This window comes from Egretta garzetta, unplaced genomic scaffold, assembly GCF_000687185.1.
Source record: "Egretta garzetta isolate BGI_Z169 unplaced genomic scaffold, ASM68718v1 scaffold411, whole genome shotgun sequence".
Lineage (NCBI taxonomy): Eukaryota > Metazoa > Chordata > Aves > Pelecaniformes > Ardeidae > Egretta > Egretta garzetta.
This window is the reverse complement of record NW_009258541.1, coordinates 1119093-1133567: the sequence shown is the minus strand read 5'-3', so window position 1 is coordinate 1133567 and position 14475 is coordinate 1119093.

Sequence of the window (14475 nt, the reverse complement as noted above, 5' to 3'; positions counted from 1 at the left end):
TTGTGCCCCCCCAGCCCCTCGGTGGTGGGGTTGGGTGAGAGGCAGAAAAGGCCTTGGCTCTGTGTCAGCCCTGCTCAGCAGTAAGGAAACCATCCCCGTGTGATCAACGCTGTGTCCAGCACAAATCCAAACCATAGACCCGTATACCAGCTGCTAGGAAGAAAATTAACTCTACCCCAGCCAAAACCAGCACAGTGACTTTTAAATTGCAGTACAATTTCACCTGGGCAGTTCTTGTGCTCCTTCATATGTGTGTACTGTGGAACGGTATTTATGTATTAGGTAATCGAATATCCAATCACAAATCGGGTTTGCGTGCATATAGTGACAAAAGAGTTTGAAGCCTAATTTTAACTAGCCTCTAAGAAGTCACTATAAATCCAAACTGTAATTCTTGAAGAGGAGACTTCAAGCCTAAAGTTAGACAAATTTAATAGCCAGCTGCGAGATTTAATTCTGCCCCCCATTCTTTTTTCCTGCTCTTCCCCAGCTGTTAGCCAGGTATCCCGGCCTCCTCCCCTGTGCACTCACTGATCCTGCAGAGATTGTGGTCAGGAAGCTGAACTAACAGGACACAACTCACTTTTTTTCTTCTCCTCCAACATTCTTTTTTTTTTTCCCAAAAAAAATTTAGTTCACGGTAGTCACAACTCACTTTTTTTCTTCTCCTCCAACATTCATTTTTTTTTTTTTCCCCAAAAAAATTTAGTTCACGGTAGCGCTGGAGCAAAGAAGTAGCAGGCATGAGCAGAGACTGGGGAAGAGACACAACCGATCATTACAGTAATTTAGCTGAATTGCCAAAGTGAATGACTAAAAATCAAGGTCAAAACTACTTTAAATTAGAACAAAATCAGGCCAAATGTAGACCTTTCAAGCCTAGATTCAGTATACTAATAGGAGCCTGAGAGACAAGAATGTTTGTAGCTCATTTCCACCAACACTGCTTTGACTGCTTATTTATAGGGTCTCTTACCAGGGTGAAGTTCACTCACTTTCCTTGCTATAACTTTTGAGGCTGTAACAGAGGCCCCAGTGTATAAATAATAATTAACTTCTGCAAGCAGAGGCTTACAAATGGCATTGTTTGATTTGCAATACGTTTCACTCAATTTTTCTTCTGCGTAGAGAATTCTTAAGGAGAATGCTGACAAACAAGCAGCATAAGGTCTATGTATTATTAAAATTTAAAACACATGCTGCATACACAGAATGTCAAAAGAATATGTTAATCAAGTACGAGTAAGCCAGCTTGATCAGCTCTTAGCTGCGATGGTGCAAAGCTGAGGGAGTTGCCAATAGCAGAGTTACTCTGGCTCCTTGTAGAAGATTTATCCAAACACGTTAAATAAAGTGTAGACGTTTACTCTTCAAATTCATGCACTTCTCGTATTCTGGTGGACTCATGCTGATAATTCAGAAAGCAATGTAAACCTCTGAATTTTGTTTTACTCTATGATGTTGTCAGAACTAGGACATTCAAACTGTAACTGCAGGCTATGAGAGAGCAAGGAGGAAATGAGCTGGGTGACCATGAGCTACAGTTCCACCCAGAGCTTGCCAAAAGACATCCAGAGCAGCCTTCAAAATACCCAGGCTTTGCAAACTTGCTTCCTCCCACTCAGAAACCAAACCATACATAGTATGCAGCCTTCTGCACACAGTAAAACCTAGTTGCAGGTACATCACCTGGCTTTCACTTTGTCAAAATGATTCTTTCAATCCCTCTCAGAAAATAAACCCCCAAATCAGAAGACAAAATAATTAAAAGCTAGCGGATCGATTCCACCTACTTAACTGAACAGACCTATCGTTAATGACCATTCATACCTTATCCCTCTCCTCTGTTGCTTTGCCAGAGCACAACAAGAATTAAAATACATATTGATTTCTAAGGACTGGATTCTTACTTGCAATAATTTAGGATAGCTTCTTTCACCTACAGCAATTGAGACTGTGGAATTTTGATTCCAGCTTGAACTCAGCGTCTCCCACTCAAGAAAGAAGCAGGTTCTAGGTCTGCATTTCCTTTGTTATATTTCTAATCCTCAGGTCATCACTTACCTGTGGCTAAAGGGAACTGATCACTGAAGAACACTTTTGCTTTACAAAATGAAAACACAAGAGAGCCTTTCCTAGCTGCAAAATGCTTTACCCTTTAAAAAAAAAAAAAATAAAATAAATTTATGAATGCCATTCATAGCTACCTCTGGTTTAAATTAATTCATTTGTTTGTTTTGGGTTTTTTTTAATTTGTTCACTTTTTCCAGTAAACCCAGAATGACAAAGAAATCTCAGGTTAAAGAGGCTTAGACCCAAATGAGAATTTGTTGATGTCAAAACACAGGCAGCAGCAGAGCTGTATGTCACCACCATGATCCCCATTGATAACGGTTTATAGCCGAAAGTCACAGATGTAATGGCACATGCAGCAAACCCCCAAATCAGAAGACAAAATAATTAAAAGCTAGCGGATCGATTCCACCTACTTAACTGAACAGACCTATCGTTAATGACCATTCATACCTTATCCCTCTCCTCTGTTGCTTTGCCAGAGCACAACAAGAATTAAAATACATATTGATTTCTAAGGACTGGATTCTTACTTGCAATAATTTAGGATAGCTTCTTTCACCTACAGCAATTGAGACTGTGGAATTTTGATTCCAGCTTGAACTCAGCGTCTCCCACTCAAGAAAGAAGCAGGTTCTAGGTCTGCATTTCCTTTGTTATATTTCTAATCCTCAGGTCATCACTTACCTGTGGCTAAAGGGAACTGATCACTGAAGAACACTTTTGCTTTACAAAATGAAAACACAAGAGAGCCTTTCCTAGCTGCAAAATGCTTTACCCTTTAAAAAAAAAAAAATAAAATAAATTTATGAATGCCATTCATAGCTACCTCTGGTTTAAATTAATTCATTTGTTTGTTTTGGTTTTTTTTTTAATTTGTTCACTTTTTCCAGTAAACCCAGAATGACAAAGAAATCTCAGATTAAAGAGGCTTAGACCCAAATGAGAATTTGTTGATGTCATAACACAGGCAGCAGCAGAGCTGTATGTCACCACCATGATCCCCATTGATAACGGTTTATAGCCGAAAGTCACAGATGTAATGGCACATGCAGCGCTCCAGCCACAAACAGACCCATGTCCAAGGCAATTCCCTTTACTGCGCATTCATTCTGGGAGTAAATGAAAATGGATGGAATAGCATTTTTGTACGAATACTGTGGGGAAATCTCGCTCTGCTGAAGCTGGGCATGGTCTGTGCCATCTAACAGTAGAATCTATTTAAAATGCATAAATTCACTGCAAAAATAGTATGTTTTGGAGCTTTTTAGTTTGGGTTTGGGGTTTTTCCTCCAAAGAAGGATGAATAATGAGCAGAAACACAGCATGCAGACAGGTCACTGTCCTTTTGCATGCATTTACATTATATTTACAATGTGCTTCTTAAAAGTGGCACTTACTCCTTTTAACCAAGTTTTCCTATTGCAGGTGCTAATTTATACAGACTTTGTGGAATTTTTGTTAAATTTCTTTCTTTTTTTTCCTATTAGAATGATTTGCTGTGCAGAAACTGTTTTTGCTGATAGTTAGTCCTTTCACAGGAGCTCCCTTAAGTGGACTCCATTCCGTTACTGCTTATACCCCTCAGAGGTACCACGGGTTGGGAAAAGATGCACAAAGAGGCACAGAGAATACAGAAGAGATGCGATCAGCCAATTTTACTGCATAAATCCTTTTCAGACCTCAAACATCTTCCTCTGTTAACATAAACCATGCACAAAGGGAAGCATAAAAACTTCAGTGATTCAGGCCTTAAATGTTACTACTACAGGGAATTTCAACAATTTACTGGTAATATACCAAGCAGGAGAGCTAATGTAAAGCACAGAGCTCAGAGCAGACACTCTTATAAGGGGATCTGCTGATGAACTGAATTTATGAGTCCAACTACTTTTTAAAGGTGAAGGAGCTGGTGCTTCAAGCATTACCACTGCATTACCACTGCAGTTCTTTAGTGTCGCTTTCCCTAGGACTGTAATTGCTTCTTCTATTTGAATAACTGCCAGCAAATTCTTTTTACCAATAAACTCCATTGTCAATATCAGATTGATATTACTTTTGATAACAGCTTTAAAAAATAAACACGATCCATTCATCAACAAGTTTCGATCGATACCTCCAAAATTTATATTCAGAAGACATCTTCACTTTGCTTTTAAACAAATAATTTCATCATAACCTACTTCTCAGTAAAACTACAATAAGTTTTCACATTATATTACAGGAGCAATGGCTATTCAGTTCGAAATAATGGCTCCTTTGCTAGACAAGTCAATGGAAATTGATTTGTTTCAGCCTCCTGTGCTCACACACACAAAGCCTGCGTACAACAACCCTATTGACTTCTGCAAACAGTATTCAACCTTGCATCCTCAAGGACTCATGGCAAAATTTTTAAATCATTCCCCTTCTGTATCGTACCCTTTGTAAACCAAGACTCCATTTAAATGTCAGTCTCCAGCGATAATACTATAAAGACAAAATTGGTCACTGAATTGAAAATCTACTTTATATTGAAACATACAGCCCAGGATTGGATATAAAAAGGAAGAAAATTAAGATGTATTGAACTGCAAAATGAAAAGCATAGACTGTACATACAGTAAAGGAAACGGGCTCCAGCACCCTGTCTACACAAGAGAGTTTTGGCGCACAAGCCGCCCTATGGGCTAGCCAGGCTGCCTGCCATAAAGCTCCCATCTGCACACAAAGTGTTCTGCATGGCAGACGGGCCTTTTCCAGTCCTGTGTGTACTGAATATTTTCTCTCTTCTATAAACAAGAACATTTAAAAACAATTAAAATAAAGATTAGGGATATTAGCATGGTAGAAGCATTAAGTGCAGTATCAAAGAGACAAGAGACCATATGGTCCATCAAAATCTGTGTTTATAAGCTCTGGAAATACAAATCAACCATTTTCCCATCCTTTTAATCCTTCCTTTCCTATTTAAATCTGATTATCAACTTTACCCCTACATATCCAAATGAAACACATTATTGTTGCCACGGTTTATGTTTCAAGCACCACTGTAAACAAAAGCAATTGTGAAGAGTCCATATCTGAAGGCCTTCAAGGCTGATGCTTGACCTCAGGTTTTTGAGTTAGGTACCATCTCGCATAACTTATTGGCCTTAACTTGTTCTACCCCTTTTTAATTGTTTATATAACATTCAAGAGAGTACCTTTGGCATCTGACAAGACTCCATGACAGCAGCTTTGTTCACAAACATCACAGCAATATTTTCACTTACATTTCATACAATGCCAAATGTCTAGTGACTGTTACCCTGCAGTTACCCTGTAGTATTAAGCTTCAGATTTATTTATATGATAAAAACCTCATAAGTGGGCACTTGAATATGTTTTATGTCGGTTAACTCTCATCCAAAAGGGATGAACAGGTGATGTTTGTTGTTGTTCCTATTATACCGGTGTAAATACTGCACTCTTTACTAGTTCACTGAGTTAAGTGACCCAACGGAAATCTGAAGCATGACAGAAATCAGTCCTGTTCTATTCCTTAGGCTTCTTTGCCAGATTTTCTTTTAAGAACAAGGAAGGAATTAACATGCACATGCAGGACATAGCACAACGTGGCTTTGGTCAGGTCTTGGTGAGACTGTATCACACATAAGAATGGGTAACAATTGGAAACAAAAAACCAGGTGACCACTAAACTTTGGTTTAGGTGAAAACAAGAAGTCCAAAGTGTTTAAATGTAATCTCATTAGCACATAATTTTTATCTACATTCCTTATAACAAAGGAGATATTTAAACTTCCATACAAAAACATGTCTAATCCTGAAAGGGACAGGATACCTTCTGGGTCACCTCAGCTGGAGGTTGGGCCTTCAGAAACGCTTATGATCAGATATGTGGATCATAAATCTTTTGACTGTACAGATAGATGTTTTCCTTGATGCAATGTGGACTGATATGAAACTACTGTACCATACAACAACTTTCATAGATTATTCAGCAGTGCTCCAAGGATAAATGAAGAACCTAGGAATGCCAACAGAGATCATTTTGATACATGACTAAAACTTCCCTCCTCTTTTCTTCCCTCCCTCCATTTGTTTTGTTGAAATATTTACACATTAACTGCCTGACCCTGAGCAAAGCTAACGTAACAGAGAGAAACTTGAACTAAGCACTGGTCTTGTAAGAATCACTTTAAGGCCTTAAATCTCAGCATGCGTGAGAATAGCCTTTGGATAAGAAGCAAAGCCACAGATACAAAACAGAATACAGCTGTACTTGCCACAGTGATTCCTCTTAATATTATCACCAAATGGTATTTTGAGATAGCCTTGATTTCTTTTCCTAATTTCCAACCAGTCCTGTTTCAGTTATTTCACAGCAGAGCCTGTACTTCACCAAAATCATGATAATGAAGTCCAGCCCAGAGAGAAAATAGCATCTTTCAATTTCTCCCTTATGATAGATAGGATGCAACTTTAATAAGCCAAATTAATAAGATTTTCAGTAAATGTGAATGCTCACGTAATAAAAAAAATTTAAAAAGAAAAGAAATGTTTCCACTGCAGCTGGCGCTTCTTCTCATCTCAGGGCTCTGCAGGACCTTTTACTTTCCATGGTAATACCACACATAGCAGGTACTGACCCCAGGTCAAATGGCTGTAACATGATTTGAATGTTGCTTTCAGGTTTGTTTTTTTCTTCTAGCCACTGAATGTCACTTGAGGTGCTTCTCCTCTTATAAACACACTTTTTACATCATCACGTCAGATATATTAACATTTTGTCTCTCTCTACCCATATTTACTGCTGTGTTCTAAAATTCATTTCTTCCTCCAGGTTACAGAATAATAAGCATTCATTTGCTTCTCATAAATGGCCTTACAACTATTTAAAATTACTCTTTCCATTTCCTGATCTAACCTTGCCTCTCTCTTCTGTCAATTACTTCTTGATTGCTTCATTAGAACTAGAAGTGTCCCCTTTTGACTGACATCACCTGAAGCGATACGCTCATCAACTGGAAACAAGGTAGAAAACAAAAGACCTGACCATAAACCACCAGTGCAACAAAAATCTTTCACTTATCAGAAATTCATTTGTCCCAGAGCTGGAAATAAAGTGAGTGAGAGGATTTGAAGTGACCTGTCTACAGTTTTGGGTGGCTATGTTTAAAAAGGGAAGAGGGGGATTTAACAGCAAAGGCTGATTATAAAAGCAAAATTAAAGCATTTGACTTGTTTACCTGATTAAGGACATAAAACTTCTCCATCAGTATATCATTGGGACCGACACCAGAATAGAAGCAAAATCATATACACTAAAGATGAGACCCGAGAAGTAAAAGCATTCATGTTAGAAGTTATTAAAAGGTTCTGAATCGGAGAAACATGGGATCAGTAAGGATGCAAACGCTTCTTTTTCTTCCCTTTTAAAATTGGGGTTTGATCAGCTTAAGGAAGAAACTATATGGTATACATTTGTAAAAGCAGGGCATTAGACATGGACATGGTGATCAGGAAGATCCTGAACAGCCCAGCGTTTCTATAAAGGAAAGATGTTCCATGTAAAACTGGGGGTTATATAGCCAGACAAGATTATCCTATTTGGTGTGGAGTATTTGCAAGAAAAAACAGACCAGGAAAGATAAAAGCCATACATTTGTAAGGATGAAAGCCTGCTGCTCAGGGGGAAATAAAAGCTGACTACTTTTGGAATAAAACAGGGCGGGGGGGGGAGAGAGTAGAGTTGTTATTCCCAGAGTGTTAGATGTGCTTCTGAGCACTCCAGCTCTGACACAGACCATGGCAGCCAGTTCTTAGAGGCAGGAATTGGATATGGTTTGCTCTACTGCAGACAGGGCAACATTCGAGAGGGATCCCCAACAAGAATGTGCCACTTCTGAAAACACACACCATCTCCCAAAGGCTCTTGCTAATCTGTGTCACAGACAGGTTTCACGCTAATTCTTCAGCATCACTGCTTCAGCAGTGCAGTTAAGAGAATCTTAAGCAGAAAAATGAGAACCTCGGCTCAAAAGTCCTTGCTTCCATATACCTGTCTTAAGAAAGTCCTGGATAAAATGAATTTTGAGTCCAACTGTGTTCAAAAAACCAAAAAACCCCCAAGCTCTCAGCTGCACTGCTTCACAAGGTGTCCCAAAAATGACCAAAGGCAGAGTGAAAAATCTTGATCTTGCTGAACTCAAGTAATCAAATTCCCATTAACTTCCAGGGGACAAGTCTCAACCCAGGAATCACAGCAAAAGGCAGTGAAGGAGAAGTAGCAAAAGATGGGGATTTTCTTGCTATATCCTACATCTTTCTGGCTGGTTGGGTTGAGTTTTGTTTTGTTTTCCATTAAAAGTTTGGAGGGATAAAACCTTGTCTACAATAGCTGCAAAAAAAGGAGCATTCAGACCTGAATCTTTTATCTTCAACCCATCTCCTTGTGGACCAACTCAAAACCGTTTCGCAGAATCGTCTGCCATTGCCTGTCATCTTTTAGAGACTTCAGTACTTAGAAGCTGCAGCAGAGGCTTCCCCTAAAGTCTCAACATTTAGCATTGCATGAAAACATCAACTTTAATTTATAAATTAAATCTTCAGTGCTTCAGTTGGCAGGAGAAAGATTGATGCCACTGTAACTAGAAGGATTTCAATGTAGAAAATAAGTCTGAAAAAAATTCACTTTAAAAAAAAAAAAAAAAAAAAAAAAAGGAACATGTATGTTTGATTATGCAGAGCAGACTCTGCCTGAAAGCTTGGCATGGGTAACACTGTGCCAGACTAGAGCACAGAGTGTAAGCACATTGCTGGTGGGATGCAGCAAGAAACAAATCTCATTCACATGTATGAAACCAGGCAGAGCAGGTGAATAAAAATTGATTAATTAACAGCATGAATATTAACAAGATCAATGATGAGATCTAAAACTGCAACTGACAGTAAGCAGTGGGAAAATTATTAATACTCCAGTGCACCTAAGCTTAATTTTCTTTCCCTTTTTGCACAGTGAAAGATAACCATCAATTCTTTAAATAAATCTTAACCACGATGTCACATACTGAGCAGCGTGTGAACCTTAGCAAGAGGGAGGTAGCTTCTTTGTGGCAGCAGCTGCTCCGTGCCATCATGCTGCTAATTATTTAAAACCTGGCATTAGAATTCATGGCACAGTACAGTTTATCAGTCCAAAGTAAGCAAGAAGAGAGACGCATCTTGATCATAGGAAATTATGAGCAATTTGTGGAAATATTACTTCTCTCATTCTCTGGGGTATTTTGGCACTGTGGCATGAAAAGGTGCCTTACTATTTCATCCTGGTAATGGCCAGCTCTTCAGAGAGTGATAACTGGATGCCGATGTTCAAATACTCTTGAGGAATACATTTCTTTTGGCCGGTCAGAACCAAAAGACTGCCATTCATGCTTCATACAGCTAGCAAATGTAACATGCAACCCACTCCTCTAAAAGCATTAACCCTGCATGCCCAATGAATGTATATAACATTTCACCACCCTTTATTATTTTACCCTTTAGTTTTCTGGTGTAGGTGAATGAAATGCAAACTGCCCAGCCAGCACTGGGCTGGTAATGAAGGAGTTAACAACCCAACCACTAAGAAAAAGAAACAAAATACTTTGTTTCCTCCACTTTGTCACTGCTTTGTAATTTAACATTTACCATGAATTAATTACTGGAAGTCTCCATTAAGACTCTTAACATTTAGACTAAAAGTTCAGCGTAAACTCAGGGTCACTGTTTACAGTGCTCCCTGAGCAAGCAGTCTTACTGCTTGGAAGTAACCATGAATGTTAAAAGGTACGAAGCAAGTATAACGAAGAAACAAAATACAAAACTCTAAAAATATCCCCGTGATCTATGCATGTAACCATGGTGTCTGACAAATTCAATTAAATCTGTCATACATCATTCCTACAATGTTATTGATAGAGACATAGCAGTATTGAATTTTAATTATTCAGATAGTATTGATCCCACAATGATCTGGTGAAAATCATCTCAGGTTGTCAGTACCCCTAGGAGACAACAGCTATTATCTAATTATAAATCACACTGTGTCATTTGATAAAAGGTTAGGGCTTTCTTTTTACACATTTTTGCAGTCAGATTCTCATGTATAAATCAGAGTGACATGATTGTCTGCAAATGCTAATTATTTTCTTCCCATTGAGCAACTATTTCATTACCATGACGGACTCATAAAAAGGAGCTCCTAGTGCATGTAGCAAATTCCCAGAGATGCAGCAACAACTAAAGAATTGGGATTTCAGATTTTTATTCCGTATTGACCTTGAGCAAGTAATTGTAACGCTTGCAGGGTTTGCATTTCCCCCAAGGGGAAAAGTGGGACAATATTTGCAGTGCCCACTCCTGTTAAATGCTTTGAGATTCTCAGAGGAAAGCTGCTGAACGGCAGCAGACTTTCCTTTTCAGCTCTTAGGTGGAGACAAAGAGGCTGGCTAGTGATCCTGCAGAGTGCTCTCCTTCTCTTCCAAAAAATCTTAGTTTCCCTCTACACCCCGCTGCTGTCATCAGGGAATTGAGTGGTTGACACTATCAGTTTTCTTTTTCTCCCCTCAGACCCCGATTTATCAATCCACTCAGGACAACGGGAGGACACATCACCTTGCAGCGACAGTGGTGCAAGAGGCAGGGATGGCAGCACGGGGCCAGGGGCGCACAGACACCCCACACCTATGCTCAGGGATTCCTGTGGCAGCTCCTCCTGGCCCATGCTGCACCCCCTGCCTCCACCCAGCTCATTTTGCCATCTTCCCTGTTTTGTGGGTGGCAAATGGCCCTGTTTTCAAGTAACTTGTAAGGAGAGATGCAAGACACCTTCTTGCCATCATTTCGCTATTCATTCTCATGCCTCGCAATGCCAGGAAGCTTATTCTTAGGGGTAAGTAGTGTTCCTGCAAGCTCACCCCACAGCCTCCAGCGGGGAGGCACCGACAGATGAGAACAGCTATGATATTTTGCTGGAAGTTTGAGTTAATCTGGCATTATGCAGCAGCCCCAAAATAACTGCTGAAGGAGGTCTCCAGCAGACCCTTACAGACCCTCCTTCTTCATCCTTTATTATGTGGGAAAGACATCCCACATCCAAAGAGGCCTTTTAGGCTAGACATTAGGAAAAACTTCTTCACTGAAAGGGTTGTCAGGCTCTGGAATGGGCTGCCCAGGGAGGTGGTCGAGTCCCCATCCCTGGAGGGATTTAAAAGAAGGATAGATGAGGTGCTGAGGGACAGGGTTTAGTGGTGGGATGGCAGGGTTAGGTTAAAGGTTGGACTCAATGATCTTAAAGGTCTTTTCCAACCAAAGCAATTCTATGATTCTATTAAATCTGGTAATTTGGTCCAAGAGGAGGGAGCGCGTGTTCCCCAATACCAGAGACAGTCCTAGCAACCAGCTTGTTCCTTTTTTCCCTTTTATGACAATTAGCTCTTGGCGCAAGCACCCTCCGCTGACCATCAGCTGCAGCATGATCAGGCGGGCAGAGAAGCGCCAGCCCATTTACTGCTTCAGAGATCGTAACCAGCTTCTCGAGCTCCGCTGAGAGACCCAAGGGCAACCAGCGCAGCTCCCCAAGTAAAGGCAGTCAGAGGGAATCTTTACATGCAATCCAATAGCGTATGACAGACGGCATCCCTGCAGGGTACATTTATGTATAAGGAAAGAGGGTAATAAAAGTGCCTGATCATTGCTCCCTAAAATACAATGACTTAAACAACTGCAGTGATGGTCTGTAATAAACGCACCATTCAATGCCATTCTGGGACTCCCTTTTTTTCCCCACATGCCTTGAACTTTATGATACAGAAATAAGGATAAAATAAATGATCAGCGACAAATGGCCTAAACTGAGAACATGAAATCTGAAAGAGGAGGTTAAATATTTAGAAAACTGTAAATGTCCTCCTTTAGATTTGAATTTTATCTGATTTGAAAATGTCACTATTGAGTCAAGGACAATTTAGAGACTAAGGAAATTTTTCAGCTGAAACAAGGGACATTTTGGAAAAATCAGGTTCAAATGAGAAACATACACATGAAAGCTGTCGCTCAGCACTCATTGCAGTCTGCAAGCCTTGAGTGGGCCGTGGGACTCACTTCATTTTGTCAGCGGACATTTTTACACTTGTACTGGAGACCTCTAAAATTGTGACATTTTCTGCAGCTAATGGATTTCAGAGGCTCCACAGGGAGACTGACTACAATTCTCCATTCCCTAACACTGCCCTGAACTGAAGGATCTTTCAGAAAAAATGAGATACATTATTAGCACCAGCCTTAGATTAGCACCTAACCTACGCACTTTCGCGGGGGTGAGGGACTGCCAGGGTCCCCCTGTATATGCTACTACCAGAGACTTCCAATCCTACCGCAGGTTTTAAGTCCTTGGGGAAAAGAGTTCTAGTTTGAAGGGAGAATTGGCATGGAATAACCCAAAGACTTCCTTTCATTTCATTTCACAGAAAGCTAAAACATGAGGTAGCATTAAAAGCTCCTCTAGCTAACGTCTGCAAACCCACTCCTAGCAAGTTTAGGTGAAGTCAGCACTGTGTTTACTCCCAATTGCTTATTCACTCTTCATTTTCATTCTTTTAATTACCCCAAAAATCTCCCACACAATACAGGATGACAAGCCGCTATGAGTAAGAGTAGAAAATCCCCAGTGCAATCCATTGAAGCTGTAACACAATTCTCAGTCACATTTCATACTTGAGCCAAATTCCTCTCAGTCATCTAAAAAAGCAAGCTGTGTATCCTAAGCCACTGCTGCCCTGAGCCACCTTGGTTCTTTTTAAATGCTTCATTTTATGATTCCTTTCTACCTTTATAGGTCCTTTCTATTTTCAGTTCTCGTTTTATACCACGTCACTCTCTGTGACCAGTTCTTTTCCATAATTAACCTCATGTGTTCATAACTACATGTTTATTCTTATTCTGAACATAACTTCTCTTTTTTGCTTCCTCTTTAAAGTATTCTATGTTGTGCCAAAATCTCCATGAACAAATAAATATACCAGGAAGCACACAGTCTCAGCAGGGTGTACAGTTGTGTGTTGTTACCCTATTAGCACGAGAAACACAAAGAAAAAAGGAACGTCCAGAGCACGCCTAAAGGAAAACAATCCCAAAAAATGCCAGGCTCTTCATACACCATTTCTTCCCATTCTGCCTGCAGATGTGTTTGTCTTTCCCATCACGGTCCAGTTCTACCTGTTCAAGCCCACCTATAACTCTAGATTAGACTTGCACACACATCACCACAGACTCACAGGTCGTGGGTGGTGGTGCAGAAAAGCACTATTTCCTTCTCTGCATGGCGATCCAGATACCTCAGGTCTGACCTAGGAGGAAAATCTGTACTTTCTCACAGTCTGCAACCTAAAACTGAGGTTATGCCTAGCAACGAGGGAAAAGCTGTGTGACAAAACACAGAAGAAAGCCTACCTGGTAATTTTGAGGCAAACGCAAAGTTGTAAAGAAACCTATATTTTAAACAGTCCAAGGGTTTTTGAAAACTTGAGGACCTTTGCAGTTTGAAAAGGCTACATGCTTAAAAGCTTGAATTATCCCAGACAAATGACTACATTTCACAGGCAGTACAAAACCCTACAGACTGAGTAATGGCAGCTCACAGGTGTACAGAAAATCTGCATCTAACTAAAGGTAAAAATAAAGAGGAAATTAAAACATGACTGTGAAGCATTTGGCTTGGAAAACTTTCCCAGAGAGGCCATCCATCAAATCCTGTGCTATGCACAAACATGGCATCAGACCCATGCAACACGTAAAATTTTCTCATCATTGAGCCACTTGGCATTGTTTCACACACCTAATTTTGCATGATTTTGTCCTGAAATTTAAGCTGCTAATCAGCTATACAGTCATGTGTATTTTAAACCTTTTGATTATAACAGCATATTTCAATATTCTGCAAAGTGCAGTATCAATGATTTAGAGATTTACAGCACAAATAAGATAGATTTCTAAATGGTATATGATATTTTTGTATAGTAAATAACAAATGAGATACTTGGTGCTTTTGGGTCCTAGTGTATAACAGTAGCTTGTGTTCTTGCCCTAAAAATGTTGCTGCTACATCTCGGTACACCTTTATATCCTCCTGTCTTCCTAGAACGTGTGATATGATCACTTCAAAACTGCAAAGGTCTCAGCAGAAGTCATTGGGTAAAACACTAGGTGTGGCAGACCAGAAAAGCAAAATGATCCATACTGGCCTTAAGCTGCAAGACTCTAAAACTTTCTATAAAAACCTTTTTCTCTTTTTTATTTTTTTTTTAATAATTTTCTCTTGAAGACTTCTGTATTTCTGTCAAAAAGCTAAACTAAAAAAAATTTCATCTGTTTCAAAAAAAA